This window comes from Grampus griseus, assembly GCF_964374135.1.
Source record: "Grampus griseus genome assembly, chromosome: 3".
NCBI classification, from domain to species: domain Eukaryota; kingdom Metazoa; phylum Chordata; class Mammalia; order Artiodactyla; family Delphinidae; genus Grampus; species Grampus griseus.
The window spans coordinates 74,663,105-74,677,834 of NC_139019.1; the positions used below are offsets into that span (position 1 = coordinate 74,663,105).

At 37.8% G+C, this 14,730-nt stretch overlaps 1 long non-coding RNA gene across 3 annotated transcripts in view; it reads right to left on the bottom strand.

Annotated features, from left to right (window-relative positions):
• The window catches only part of LOC309820674, a 153,979-nt gene that overhangs the window by 129,109 nt on the left and 10,140 nt on the right, over window positions 1-14,730 (bottom strand). For all 3 annotated transcript variants that reach the window (XR_014296534.1, XR_014296535.1, XR_014296536.1), the window contains exon 2: window positions 13,273-13,384. This is a non-coding gene — a long non-coding RNA (uncharacterized lncRNA). The remainder of the gene's footprint in view (window positions 1-13,272; window positions 13,385-14,730) is intronic.

Sequence of the window (14,730 nt, forward strand, 5' to 3'; positions counted from 1 at the left end):
CAGGGAGGACACTACATGAAGATGAAGGCAAGGGTCAGGGTTATGCATCTACAAGTCAAAGAACACCAAAGACTGCCAGCACACCAGCACAAGCTATGGAAAGAGGCATGGAATAGATTCTCTCCCTTACAGTCCTCAGAAGAACCAACCTTGCCAACATTTTAATCTTGGACTTCTAGCCTACAGAACTGAGAGACAATAAGTTACTGTTGCTTAAGCTACCCCCATTTGTGGTACTTTGTTACAGCAGCCCTAGCAAAATATATACCCACAAAGGGAAACGATTTTTTTTCCCCTGAAAGTCACTAAAGATGAAAACATTCTGAAGAAAGATTGCCAATCAGAAATAAAATTTCTTCCTATTCATTTTTAAATTTTGTAGCAAAAGTGCTATTTAACAGCTAAACCAACCGAGTGCCAAAAAACTCTAAGGGGGTATGAGTCAACCTTCATCCTATATAGTACCATTTATACATACAGCATCACATAATCAAACACTGGAGAATGATAGCATCCTATAGATACTAGGACATGAGCATAACATGAAATTATATAGATTTTCCTATGTTTTTAAGAGAGTTGCTCTATGCATTTTTATGTACCTGTAAGAATACAACTTGACCCATCATAAAATCAAAAAGTAGTATAATGAGTTACTTAATAAGGAGCAATGAAGTCAGCACAGGTCAGAAATGGGTTCTGGAGTGACAAATACTTCAATCCAAATTCTTGTTCTATTACTTACCAGCTATGTGACTTGAGCAAATACTTAACAATGCTTGAGCCTCAAATTCTTCATCAGTAAAATGGGAATAATATATGAAATGTGTTTAGCATATAATGCTAAATAGGGTTGATAATAGGGTTTTACTACTTATATAAAAAGTAAAATTCATAAATTAAGGTTTTTTATACTTCTCTTGGGTAAAACAAATAACTAGGCAAGTTTACGTAAGAACAAATGTCTTGATCATATGTACTGTATTTAAAAATATTGCCTTTGACTAGTTCCTTACTAGAAAATGTAGGACTTTCAGAATTTTAAAACTATTTTTCAAAACTCAAAACACATTTAAACTCATCAATATTGGAATGATACAAATAAGATCTTGGTGACTCTGGGCTGTCACAGACATCTTTGGTGTGTGGCTTTCAAAGCTGTACAGTACCAATCCTTAATTCCCTCAGATCACTAAGTTCTAGCCAGTCCAGAAAAACTACCTTTACAACTTAGACTGACAGCAGGTTAACTCTAATAGTATGGCATAATCCATTATAACCTTCTACCAGGTATTACTGATGTGCTTTCTGCCTCTTTTTAAATATCTTCCAAATGTAAAATACACATCCCAAAACTGTAACCAATTGAAAAGGGACTCATTTTGGAATTTGTATACTCCTTTTGAGAAATAGTTAAATAATGCAAAACCCAACTGATTATCAAAATTCAAAAGAACCTTGTTATATCATGCAAACACGCTTCATAAGATACAAATTATACCTCCACTGCTCATTGCAATACCTATAAACTGACACTTACACACCTACTTATAAAGAAATAAAAGACAGAATTCCCTGGTGGTGCAGTGGTTAGGACACGGCACTTTCACTGCTGTGGCCCAGGTTCAATCCCTGGTCAGGAAACTAAGACCCCATAGACCACACAGTGTGGCCAAAAAAAAAAAAAAGAAAGAAAGAAACTACATAATTAAGTCCAAAAAGACTGCAATTACTATGGAGAGAATGGTGGTATTTTTGTTAACCTTTCCATCTAAAACAGCTATCTACATTGGTCAAATTTGTTAGAAAATGTATCAACAACTCACTGCTCCGTGTAAGAAAGCCAAATAGTAAATTACTCTTAGTACTCTTAATAAACTTTGGGGAACTGTAAAAACATGTTCAATGCTGTAATGCATTCAATAATATTAGCAGCAAAGCTAACATGGGGTCAAGACCAAACACAGGTATTTTTGTAAATATTTATGAAAACATGTTTTGCCTTCATATTTAGTGTATGTCCTAACTGTAACTCAAATAGACTTTGTAACTGAGTTTCTTTAAAAAATGAATCTGCTTCTTGCTAAATAAGGAACATAAAGTCCACTTTTCAGAAAACATTATTATGTAATTATTATTTATTTACAGAGAGATAATTGGCATACTTAATTTAAACCAAGTATAAAAAAAATTCTTGGATCTTATTTTTTTAACTTATTTAAAGTTAGAAAATGCCATTTTCTATTTACTCAAGCTACTATATTAAGAATAACAGTATTTTTTTGAGTTTATTTTTGTGCATGGTGAGAGGGTATGTTCTAACTTCATTGATTTACATGCGGCTGTCCAACTTTCCCAACACCACTTGCTAAAGAGACTTTTTCCCATTGTATATTCTTGCCTCCTTTGTCGAAAATTAATTGACCATAGGTGTGTGGGTTTATTTCTGGGCTCTCTATTCTGTTCCATTGATCCATATGTCCGATTTTGTGACAATACCATGCTATTTTGATTACTGTAGCCTTGTTGTACTGTGTTGTCTGAAGTCTGAGATGGTTATGCCTCCTGCTTTGTTCTTTTTCTTCAGGATTGCTTTGGCAAAATGGCTTAAAGAGTTAAACATAAGACATGACACCATAAAACTCCTAGAAGACAACATAGGCAAAACATTCTCTGACATAAATCGTACCAATGCTTTCTAAGTCAGTCTCCCAAGGAAACAGAAATAAAAATAAAAATAAACAAATGGGACCTAATCAAACTTACAAGCTTTTGCACAGCAAAGGAAACCATAAACAAAATGAAAAGACAACCTACAGAATGGGAGGAAATATTTGCAAATGACGCGACCAACAAGGGCTTAATTTCCAAAATATACAAACAGTTTATACAGCTTGACAACAAAAAAACAAACAACCCAATCAAAAAATGCGCAGAAGACCTAAAGAGACATTTCTCCAAAGAAGAAATACAGATGGCCAATAGGCACATGAAAAGATGCTCAACATTGCTAATTATTAGAGAAATGCAAATCAAAACTGCAATGAGGTATCACTTCAAGAGTTAGAATGGGCATCATCAGAAAATCTACAAACAACAAATGCTGGAGAGGGTGTGGAGAAAAGGGAACCCTCTTGCACTGCTGGTAGGAATGTAAATTGATACAGTCACTATGGAGAACATTATGGAGGGTCCTTAATAATACAGAACTACCCTATGACCCAGCAATCCCACTACATGGCATATACCCAGAGAAAACCATAATTCAAAAAGACACATGCACCCCAATGTTCATTGCAGCACTATTTACAATAGCCAGGTCATGGAAGCAACCTAAATTCCCATTGACAGATGAATGGATAAAGAAGATGTGGTACATATATACAATGGAATATTACTCAGCCATAAAAAGGAATGAAACTGGGTCATTTGTAGAGATGTGGATGGACCTAGAGTCTGTCATACAGAGTGAAGTAAGTCAGAAAGAAAAAGACAAATACCGTATGCTAACACATATATATGGAATTTAAGGAAAAAAATGTCATGAAGAACTTAGGGGTAAAGCAGGAATAAAGACGCAGACCTCCTAGAGAACGGACTTGAGGTTATGGGGAGGGGGAAGGGTGAGCTGTGACAGGGCGAGAGAGAGTCATGGGCATATACACACTAACAAACATAGTAAGGTAGATAGCTAGTGGGAAGCAGCCGCATGGCACAGGGATATTGGCTCGGTGCTTTGTGACAGCCTGGAGGGGTGGGATAGGGAGGGTGGGAGGGAGGGAGACGCAAGAGGGAAGACATATGGGAACATATGTTTATGTATGACTGATTCACTTTGTTATAAAGCAGAAATTAACACACCATTGTAAAGCAATTATACCCCAATAAAGATGTTAAAAAAATATTTAAAAAAATAAATAAAAAAAAAAGAAAGAGAAAAACAAATATATTAATGCATGTATGTGGAATCTAAAAAATGGTACAGATGAACCAGTGTGCAAGGCAGAAATAGAGACCCAAATGTAGAGAATAAATGTATGGACACCAAGGGAGGGAAAGCAGGGGATGGCGGGGATGAATTGGGAGATTGGGATCGATGTATATACACTAATATGTATAAAATAGATAACTCATTTTAAAAAGATAAAGATGACCTAAATAAATAGAGATATTCCAAAAAAAAAAAAAAAAGGTCTACAAATAAATGCTGGAGAGGGTATGGAGAAAAGGGAACCCTCCCACACTGTTGGTGAGAATGTAAGCTGGTGCATCCACTGTGGAAAACAGTATGGAGGTTTCTCAGAAAACTAAAAATAGAATTACCATATGACTCAGCAATCCCACTACTGGCCATATACCCAGACAAAACTATAATTCAAAAAGACACATGCACCCCTATGTTCATAGGAGCACTATTCACAATAGCCAAGACATGGAAACAACCTAAATGTCCTTCAACAGATGTACGGATAAAGAATATGTGGTACACATATACAATGGAATACTAGTCAGCCATAAAAAAGAATGATACAATGCTACTTGCGGCAACATAGATGCAACTAGAGATTATCATACTAAGTGAAGTCAGAAAGACAAATACCATATGATATCACTTACATGTGGAATCTAACTATGACACAAATGAACCTATCTATGAAACAGAAACAGAATCAGGGATATAGGGAACAGACTGCTAGTTGCCAAGGGGGAGGGAGGTGGTAGAAGGTTGGATTGGGAGTTAGGGATTAGCAGATGCAAACTGGTATATATAGAATGGGTAAACAACAACATCCTACTGTATAGCTCAGGGAAATATATTCAATATCCCGTGAAAAACCATAATTGAAAAGAATGTGTACACATGTATAACTGAGTCACTTTGCTGTACAGCAGTAATTAATACAACACTGTAGTTCATCTATACTTCAATAAAAACTAAATTTAAAAAAGAATAACATGGTACTAAACCAATGTGGAGATCCCTCAAAAAATTAAGAACTACCATATGACCCAGCTGTTCCTCTTCTGCGTATTTATCTGAAGAACATGAGAACACTATTTCTAAAATATATATGCACCCCTATGCTCATTACAGCATTATTTACAATAGCCAAGATATGGAAGCAACCTAAGTGCCCAATGGTATATGAATGGATAAAAAAGATGTGGGATGTGTGTGTGTGTGTGTATAATGAAAATTTACTCAGCCACAAAAAAGAGTGAAATCCTGCCACTTGCAACAACATAGGTGGTCCTTGATGGTATTATGCTAAGTGAAATAAGTCAGATGGAGAAAGACAAAGATCATACTACTTCACTCATATGTAGAATCTAAAAAAAAAAAAAAGAACAAACAAAATAAAACAAAAACAAGCTAATAAATACAGAGATCAGATTAGTGGTTACCAGAGGGGAAATGAGTGGGGAGAGGTGGGTAAAATGGATGAAGGGGTCAACTAGACTTGTGGTGGTGATCACTTCGTAGTATATACAAATGTCAAATTACAATGCCATACACTTGAAACTTATAGAATAAAAAAGAATAATATGATAACACTTTGGCTGAGCTCAAATTATAATTCTAAGAATTTTTTCAAAAGGTAAAGAACAGCAACAGAAAACTAAGTATATTTTCTTTTTTCCTTTAAAGTCCTAATATAGTAATATTAATAAAATCACACAAATGCATTACATTAAGAAAATACAATCTGTTAAATTATTGGCAAAAGACAATTATACCCTGAGGGCAGGGGCTCTGCCTTTATCTACTTCACATGCCTTAAGCATGACAAGAACTTTAAGTGTTAACTATACCTCAAGAACAATAAGCACAACTGTAACATAATTCTCCTAAGAATCAAATAATAGGAAAATCCTAAAGAGCTGGGAATTCAAAACAGGACATGGACAAAATTTTACAACGTGCAAATTCTAACATTAGTAGAAGAAAATTCTATCCCTTGTAAGCCACAGACAAATTCCAAGGTCACAGCCCGAAAGTGTACATTGGCTGTGTCAGTAGAAAATATACAGCCAACGCTGGTTTTAAAATAATCTCAACTTGGCCTAAAGTGAAGTCTTTCTCTTTCTGACTTACTTCACTTAGTATGATAATCTCTATGTCCAATCATGTTGCTGCGAATGTCATCATTCTTTTTTATGGCTAATACCATATGATATCACTTATATGTGGAATCTAAAATATGATACAAACTAACTTATTTACAAAATAGAAACAGAGTCACAGACATAGAAAACAAATTTATGGTTACCAAAGGGGAAATGGGGTGGGGGAGGGATAAACTAGGAGTTTGGGATTAACAGATACAAATTACTATATATAAAATAAACAAGGTACTACTGTAAAGCACAGGGACCTATATTCAACATCCTGTAATAATGCATAATGGAAAAGAATATGAAAAAGAATATATATATGTATAACTGAATTACTCTGCTGTACACCAGAAACTAACACAACATTGTAAATCAACTATACTTCAAGGAAAAAATTTTTTAATAAATAAGTAAAGTGAAGTCATTAAGAACTGAGTAGAAACAGTACAGACATCAAAGGACCTATAATCCTGGTAGTATATATGGCCAAAAGAAAATTATCTTTTTACCGTATCTGGTTGTTGTTTCCGCAAACAGCACACTACCTTTCTACAAGAGCTATTATACCTAAGCGAGGTAACGTATGTGGTCTATGTATAGACTATACATTCTTGTGTCTCACTGGGATCTCTCTGATTTAAGCATTGTTGATTTGGTGGTTAAAATTCTGTATACTCACCACTGTCATCAAGATTCATATTGTGTTCAGGAAGAAAACAGGTTAGTCAGGGGCTAGTTTCCTTTACCTACACCTTTTCTCTTGAGTTTCACCTACCTGCTAGAGCAATATGGGGAAATTTAACCAGTGTAGAAAATTCCTTATATTACACACTACAGATGTTCACCAGAACTTTCAACTAGACAAGAATTGCCTTTTGAAATACTTACACACACATATTCGTATATAACACAGCTTTCTCTCCAGACAGAAATGCTACAGAAATGAAAGAAATCATATTCAGTGAGTGTAAGCAATGGCTAAATAAAAGGGGTACTGGTGTCTGATTACATTGGGTCTCTCCTCCCCAATCTAGTATGCTAGGGGAAATTTCCTACTAGAAGCTGCTGAACACATAAGCTAACTGATCTAAAATACTCAGAGAAAAAAATGTGTTATCTGGTTTATTGTTAAAACACAACTACCTTGAGAATATTTATAGCATTGACTAAGCTACTGTTAGTAGCTTCACAGGCCCTAAAAAGAGAAACTACTATTATAAGTTTCCAAGTATGTATTTACAGAAGGAAGCAAACAATTTATTAAATCAACTTTTTTGGTCTAGAAGCAACAGATTTGGGGAAAAATGGTTTTACAATAGGACACATAACTCCACTTCTACTTATACTGCTATTTTTTCATACGAGAGGCATGGCACTGTCTGTGTGAATATTATGACTCAAGCTTACTCATCTTAACTAAGCATGAATTAAATTTGTCAGAGTAAAAACCTGAAAGAGAACGAACATGCATGTAATTCTAAGTTGCCATTTTTAGAATGGGGTTTTGCTCCAAAGGGATTTTAAAAACATGTTTCCACATTATTTTATTTGCGTTACTTTCACTTTAGTGCTCTTGTAAGTTGGCTGCTAAATAGAAACAAGAAACAAACTCATTTTCAAAAAGAAAGTCATTTGTGATTTGACCATAGCATAAGCTACATAAAAAAGGAAGAAGTAATTTGTTAAAGACCTGACTGCCAAAATATTTTGAAATTTAGATACACGTACATGTAAAGAGACACTTGTGTTTGGGCCCCTCCCTATTTTCCTGGTCCAGTTACCATGAAAAGATCAGAAAATTAACTGTAGGGTAAGGAGCCTATCGAAAGTCTCATTATATCCAAACTGTCATTCTTTCCAGGAAAGTCCGGAAAATATAGAAGCGAATCACAGGCACTGCAGGACACACAGTCTTCTCATTCTATAAGTAGCTTCCAGGCTGATATGACTTCAATGTTCTTCCCCACAAAAAAGATATTCTAAGAGAAAAATACCTTTCCTGCATGCACAATCTCAAAATCATACATGCCTGTGGATCGTCTTTAATCACAGGCTAGAGCAGCGGTCAGTCAGCCAGTACCCAAAGATGACAGACAATGTGGACTGAAGAAAAGAGTGTTTGAATGGAAGTGGAAAGAACTGAATTTTATTCCCAGCTCTGTGATTTACCTACATGGTCTTGGGCAAGTTAGTTAACCACTCTGGGCCTCTGTCTTTTGTTTTATTGTTTCATATGGAAAACAAGAGGTACTCAAAAAACTTTTTAAAATTATGGCTAGAAAAATATCAGAGAACACGTAAACCTATCCCCAACTTCACAGATGAGGACAGTAAAGCACTAAAGTATACCCAGTCACAGGCGATTACATTAAAACCGTTCTAACAGCTATTGCAGCTCCAACATTTTTAAATTTATTTGTTTAAAATGACAAGTCACTTATGTCAGATTTTTAAACCATGTAAAAAAAAGTTCATAAAAGGCAAAAGGGTTGATAATTCAAATTTAGGATGATGATTATCTCTTCAAGAAGCCATAAGGGAATATAATCACGAAGAGCTTCAATTGTTCTGGTAACATTTTATTTCTCAAATTGAGTTTGGAGTACATGGGTGTTTGTTTCTCTTTATACACCATTCTTTGTCTAAAATATTTTCTAATCATTTCTTAAGTAACCACTAAAACATCTTTAACCAAAGTCTGAGTGAAATAAATGAAAACATTTCTCTGGAATTTTAAAGGTCCATGGAAATCTGTGTGGTTTCAAACATTCTCCTGTTGAGCTTAAGAGGTAAATATCACTACGTCCTCTAACATAAGGAAAAAAGGGTAAAACAGGCTGTAAGTATATACATATAACTATTTGCAATCTCCGGCTTAGTAAAACATTAAAAAAACACAAATCACACAAAACACAAAATGAACTATATTTTTAATAGCATGATTAACCCATTTAAGAACAGAGAGAAATAGCCAATAATTTGTACTCTAAACATATGCCTAAGAGAAATATATTTGAGTCTCACCTGAGAGCCAAGTATTTAATCATCACAGTTCTTTATTTGTTTTTAATGAAACAAATAGGAACTGCAGTGGTTTACCAAAAGTAAGCAAAGCCCTTTCTAAACCTCTACATGGAACCTACCTGTAAAAACTAAGTGTCTCTGAAATCTCTGAAATTTTCCAACAAGAAAGTACAGGTCATTCAGCGAAATATATTTACTGTATTCTACCATAATAGCTATTTAACTGTTATCATTATGATGCAGATATATAATGGAAACAGATGTTCCTTTTTCCTTTCAGCAAAGCACAGGAAAAGCATAAACTTGCTGATATTGCATGGACTACTACCATAGCACAAGAGGAAAAAAAACGTTAGCACATGACAATATTAGTTTTTACTACACAACTAATTGCATAAAAAGTAGAACTTGAGATCATTAAATCAATATAATTTTCAGCACTACAGAAGGGAAACAAATAGATTTATATAGCCGTCTATTTCACATCTGCGGTTGGGAAAATACTTCTGAGAGACTAAGTATATGCAAAATGTTACCACTGCTTTCAGAGCACAAAGAAAAGAGTGTTGTTCTGTTTTCTTTCCTCGTGTATCATGCATTAGAATGCTGCCTCTACAGAGAACAGTTTTTAAACAGTATCAGTATAAGATGGAAGAACCTTTCTGAAAAACAATTTGGCAGTTCATATCAAGACTCTTAAAAAACAGTCTATAGCCTCAATCCAAGTAATTTCTTTTCTAATAATATATTAAGGAAATTAACCAGAGGGATGATAAAAGATTTATTTTAAGTGCTATTCTCTATAACTTTATTTATAATAATGGAAAATTAGAAACCTAACTCTCTAACAGTAGAACAATGATTAATTAAATCATATATGTTAAAACAGTATACAGAGATATAAATGACTTTAATGATAATTTTAATTATATAGGAAAATTTTCATTGCATAATGCCAACTGAAGAAAACCAGGACACAGTTTATATCTATGGGGTGTGTGTGTGTGTGTGTGTGTGTGTGTGTGTGTGTGTATACATACACACATATATATAAAATATTTGGAGGAAAAAGTCTTAGAAAAACACACAAAATATCGTATCTAACTTTTGCAAATTATTATGAACAGATACTACTTTTTTAATCAGAAAAAGATACTTTTTCTTTAAACAGTTAAACAATTCTATTTCCATGCTCTAATGCTCTCTGTCCTTGTCCAAAGTTTCTAACAATTCTTTGGGTCAAATACTCTTATAAATGTTTAATGGACTTAAAAGTTATGTTGACATTCTATTTGATCCTAAAATCTGGCATAGAAAGAAAAATATTTGTCACTCACATAGACATCACATTTTTTTCCTGAGTTAAACATTCTTTTCCTTAAAAATTAGAGAAAACTTATGGGACAAACATTACAAATGCTTACTTAAGAGCTATTAATATGAGGTGTTTTAAGTCACAAAGTCAGGAAATTTTTCAATTAAAAATATTTCTAAAGCATATTAAGTAGCCTATTAATTGCTCTCCCAATATGTGAATAAAAAGTTTGCCATAGCTTTTGTAGGATTCCTAGTTTCATGATTCTATTTTTAGGTGAAGGAGCTGATTTGTCTTAGGCTATTACTGTCTATTACTTCTAGAAGTCTTGCAGAAAGGTGGGAAGCAGCAAATTCTGGCAATCTGCCTAAAGAGAAATCAATGAAACAAATTAATCCTTCGCAGGCTGCAATGACACAGTAATCCATCATTCAGAGCTGCTTTTATATACCAAATCAGAGAGCAGAGGAAAGAGCCCTGGGGGACATCACAGACAACAACTTACACCAACACTGGGAAAATACTGAGGAATCAGTTTATTTAAAGAGGACAGATTTCAGTTGATTGCCTATTTCATCAAATAAAGATTTTTTTCTTTCACAGTGTGGTGAACCTAAGGCCTGATGACTGTATCTTCAGAATTCAGTACCATATATGCTGGCTGACGTCAATAGGGGATGAATGTTTTAAAATAATTAGCATCATTAATCAGTATGAACAAATATCTGGCTAGAGTAATATTACTTTTTCCATTAAAGTTCTAGGTGTTAAATACATTCTGTTTTCAGTAGGGACTAACTGTAAATTCACCTACTAATCTACAACTTAACTGCCAATTCCTGGTAAACCACATTGAAGTATAAGATATGTATAACTTGCTAAGTACTGTGTTAAGTTTAAAGACATGAAAACTTTAATTCCATCTCTCATGGTATGAATTCTAACAAGCCTACCAGATTATAAATAAATAACTTGTTTTATCATGATAAATAGCTCTCTGGCTTATAATAGGCAATGAAAGATAAATTTAAATGTGGGTTTTTTTTAAATAAACTCATAATCAATGTACAGCAATACACTTACACTGACTATATTTGTTTATTTATATACAAAAACATATTCATCTAAATTTATTTGTTCTTATGTAGAAATGTATGCACCTGAGTATATCTTCCTAGAGTAATGTATTCTGAGTGAAAGTATATTCCCTAGATGAAAACTAATGACAAGAACTATAAAGTCACAGTGTATTACTATTGTTAAATGCATGCTTCTCTTTCATGGTTAAATGTGAGTAGTGAAAGAAACGAATTTTAAAAAAATAAGTAAACAGAATCAAACCTGTCACAATGGTCCCTAAAATATTAAAAGCCCAAAATATTTAATCACAGATCCAAAACAGAAAAAAAAAAAGGTTAAATAAATGCAAACTAGTCAATTTTTGAGTGGCATCTTCGATTCTGAGGTCCATGGCCATATGATTGCAATTCCTGGACCTGCTGATGCATTTTTAATTCAATGCATGGATCTAGTATTTATTGATTTAATAAGGTTAGGGGTATTGCATTGTTGCTGCTACTGATGAACTGTCAGCAATTTAATCTAGTGAAATCTAACAGAGGAATATATATTTTAGAGAAGGGGGTGGGTGGGGGGAAAAGGAGGGGAGAGAAAATGAAAGTGAGAGTGAGAGTTGAGAGTGAGAGTGAGAGTGAGAGTGAGAGTGAGAGTGAGAGTGAGAGTGAGAGTGAGAGAGAGAGAGAGAGAGAGAGAGAGAGAGAGGCAATAGCCAGGTAAGTGTAATCCCTTCAATACCCTTGACAGTGGCAAGACCAAAGCCCCTTTTCCCTCAGACTGCCTTGGGCTCCAGACATTTATTAAAGATGTTGGCCCAACTAGTTGAGGTCACAATGAAGAGACGGCAACAAAGTCTTGCAGGTAAACCTTCAGTATTAGGGAAAGCAATGACCTATCTCCAATATCCACCCTCTGGCCTCTTCTCAAAAGTCCTGAGGTACATGCATGCACACACCCCCAAAGAGCTGAGCCCTTACCTTCTCACCTCAGGGTTTAAAGTAGCCCTTCAGCATTGTCCTCTCTGTGGACCCTAACATTGTCCAGAGCATCATTAGCATGCAGGCAGACAGAAAAGAAAGGAGACAATTCACTTTCTCAAAAGCAGTTCTGCCAAAATACAACCAAAGGAGAGAGGCTTTACAGGGTATGTCAAAAGATGGAGGTGTTGCAGGATCCAGAATCAGAGAAGGGGAGAAAAATCCACCAAAGTTGCTGAAGCAAACACTTAGGGAATATTAGAAAGCTTTTTGCGCTGCTGTGCTACCCTGCTTGTGGGCTTATTTCCCCCACCTGGACACCTGGGAAGCATGTTGTGCTCCAGCTTTTCCCTGACTTTGAAGAAATGGATAATCTAAGGAGCAGTGCTGCTGCTGGGGTCAGTAAAACTATGCTAATTGGTGAACCTAATTGCTTCAAGCAGTCCTGCCTCTAAACAGGGAGAGCACAGTTGATGGAGTCAGTCTGTTCCTAATAAAATGAAGAAGCACTGAATTAAATTCCCAAGGAAGGCACTATAAAAGTTTCCACAGTGTAACCAAATGACTTCACCTATGCTATTACCCCTAAGATGACATCTTTGAAAGAAAGCAGACCCCAGTCAGGCTACATATTCATAAATTGGCTGAGTTTAGGCCAGTGAATCTGGATTGATTTAAAAAGGCTTTTTCATCCTTCCAATCAAATGAAGTCACTGTTAATTAGATGCTTTCTGTTAACAATGTCACTCTTCTCCACGTTACCTGCTCACACTTGCAGCGCCTCTAGTGCAACATCTGGAGCACCAGTTCCCCTGCAATCAGTCCTCACAAGTTTGGCCCGAGGGTGGTGGTATTTCCGTTTCTCAATCCCTGTCTGAAGGAAGATACTATTCAGTGTACCAGTGGCGAGATACATAGCAACTCTGTAAATTGAGAGATTATAAAACAATCTCTGGGAAAACTGTCCAGATACAGTCTTCCAAAAAATATTTTTTATTGACTACACAGCCGTTTCTAAACTGTGCTGTTCCCGCCTTGTGGACGGATGTTTTCAAAGCTGCCGAAGGCCACGAAGTGAACTCCCACTGACTTTCCAACTTCTTAAAACCACGCTCCTCGAACTAGAAGTTAGGGTTTGAGGTTTCCCAGCCTTGCCCCAGGCCTTGCTCCCTACCCCTCTCAACCCAACACCTGAAGAGGACCTGCGGCCCGAGGCGCGGCGAACTGTCGAGCAGCCCCGGAGGCACCAGGCTCAGAGCGCTCTGGCCAAAGAAAGGAGAGAAGCGTAGTAAGCCTCGCAAAAGCCGTCTCGCTCGACGGTGGGTCTCCGAACCTTACAAAGTTGGGCGGAGGCCGGCTCACTCCCTCCGGGTCCACTCGGAAGAGGTCTGCAGCGCCCACCCGAGGGGGGAACACACAGCCAGCGCCGACCGAGGGCTCGGCCCCGGGGTTCGGGGAGGGTGCGCCACCCCCCGGTCGGGCCTGGCTTACTTCTTGACTCTCTTCCTCTGCACGGGCCCGGGGCTGTGTCACTCCGGCCGGCTCGCGGCGTGGGGGCCTTCAGCGCCGGCGCAAGCGCTGCCCTGGAGGACGGCCAGACGCGCCCACCCGCGGTCCAGGCCCCTCGGCCGCACGCGGCTCCCCGCTCGCGTCGAGGGCCTGGCCGCCAACGCCGCGACCGAGGCTTCGTGCCCGGATGTGGGCCTCGCTTCCGGGAGCGGCTTCCCCCCCCCCAGCCCCGCCCCAGGCTGAGCTTCGGGCCCGAGCTCCCAGGCCTCAAGGGAAGGAGTGGGAGGGGCCCCCTGGGGCCCCCTACAGGGAAAACGGGAGGCCCGAGCGCCGAATTCGTTCGCAAGGGAGCGCCCTCGTGGGGTGAGGAATGTGAGGAGACGGGGGAGTAAGGGCCCTTGACAGCCGTGGGGACGGCGCGGGCTTCGGGCAGGTGTCTCTGGGCCGCTCTCCGGTTCCGCAGCGCCGAGGGCCACGCTGATCCGAGGGCATCGGCGGACGACGAGTGGCCGCCACAGTCACATCAGGACTCCGGCGTCCCGAAGGCCACAGGCCTTCGGGGAAAGCCTCGGAGACCCGCCGCCAGGTCACGCAGTTCATCCCGGGCAGGGAGCTCCTGAGCGGGAGTAGCCGACCAGAGCATGGACCTAGATCTGGGACCCTGTCCCTGACTCAGGCGCTCGAGGACCAGACCACGGCCTTGAAGACCGC